Below are 1,712 nucleotides of genomic sequence, written 5' to 3'. Positions count from 1 at the left end.
ACTGGATATAGGAAAACGAGCTATGATTAGTAACTTAATTGAATAAAAAACTTTCCATACTCACGTAAGGTTAAAGTCATATGTAGTTTATCTCCTAATCTATTGCTTTAGAAGTTCTTGGAGTTATGTTTATTGTTGGGTATGCGATTAGTTTGGAACTTTTTTTTTAGTATATACGAAAGTCTCTTACTTCATTCCACTGTGTATATTATTATTTGCAGATTTAACCACTATTGAATGCATAAAGAATAGACCAAGTATGGAGAAGAAATAAACAAGAAAATTGATATACATTTTTGACATACATAAATTATTATTTTTTTTATGTGAATTATTGGCGCGCACACACAGGCATACACATATTTTGAAACCTTGAGTCTTTGATCATTATAATATGAGTGAATACTATTTTTGGACCCTAACTATTTGTTTGTGGGATATGTCGCATCATCCTTAAATCTCATCCAGATCAATGAAAATGGATAAATTAATTTCTGTAACTGAATGACAATTGGTTGTCCATCTGATGTGTTAGATTAAGTGTGACGTTTTAATCGCCAGTGTCATGTATCAATTCTAAATGATTGCAGAGACTAAAAAATTCTTATCTATCTCCTCTCTTTTTTTTTTCTTTTTCTTCTTCTTTTTCTACTTCATAAATAGCCATCATCAATGGCTATCCACAAACAATAGCTTAGAACAGAGAACAAAACAAACATAAACCATTGTAGTTTAAAATATTGGTACATTCTGTACCTCTATTATGCCGCAAAATAGTATGGGGCATGATTCTTCCAAGTTCTTCATGGTCTTAACGTGGATATCATAGTTTTCATACAAACTGAACTATTTAGCTGAGGTTTTTTAGTTATTCAACAGCAAATGACTTTTAAACAATTCTTCCACAAAAAATCAATAAATTAATTCTCTTTATTTTGAATATGGTGGTAAGGCAGAAGCTCAAAAAATAAGAATTGATTTAAAGCGAAAGATCTTATTTCTCTATCATTCGTTGAGGTTTTTATGATACTGTTTTATGAAAGAAATATACTACCCACAAACAATAAGTAAACCCTATGCCTTCGGTGATACCCCTTCAGCTCCGTGATATCGGCCTCACAGCCAAGAACCTGGCAACGAACCGCCAAGGGTGAGCCACGCACGGCGAAAGCGGTGCATGCGCTTTTTGCCGGGGAAAACCTCGTTCTCGAGCTAAGCATTGATCTTGGGGCACACGCATAGAACCCGGCCGCAAAGAGGAAAATGAATATTGTGAGGATCGGGAGGATTGGAGGATCGAAATCCAACGGTTGAGATGGTTGGTGAGGGTCAAGGGGTAAAGGGATTTGGTCGTTGTCAAGTTTGAAATCGAGAAGGTAAGTAAGGTCCCAAATTGAAAAAGAATCGTCCATGTTGTTTGGGGGGAGGGAGGAGGAAGAGAAGGATGGGGCTCCATTGATAAAAGAACTGAACCCTAAGACTGCGTTTGTTTTTTGGGAGGAGGAGGGGCGGAAGAGAAGGATGGGGCTCCATTGATAAAGGAACTGAAGCCTAAGATTACATTTGTTTTTGGAGACAAGACAGGACATGACACTAAAACAGAGATAACAGAGACATTAAAAGATATTTTTTATATATTATATTTGGATATGATAGATAAGACACTAATGTAGTGTCCTGTATTATGTTTAGATAGACATGGACAGAACTAA

Source organism: Arachis duranensis, chromosome 5, assembly GCF_000817695.3.
Source record: "Arachis duranensis cultivar V14167 chromosome 5, aradu.V14167.gnm2.J7QH, whole genome shotgun sequence".
In the NCBI taxonomy this organism is placed as follows: domain Eukaryota; kingdom Viridiplantae; phylum Streptophyta; class Magnoliopsida; order Fabales; family Fabaceae; genus Arachis; species Arachis duranensis.
Note: the sequence above shows the minus strand (reverse complement) of the source record.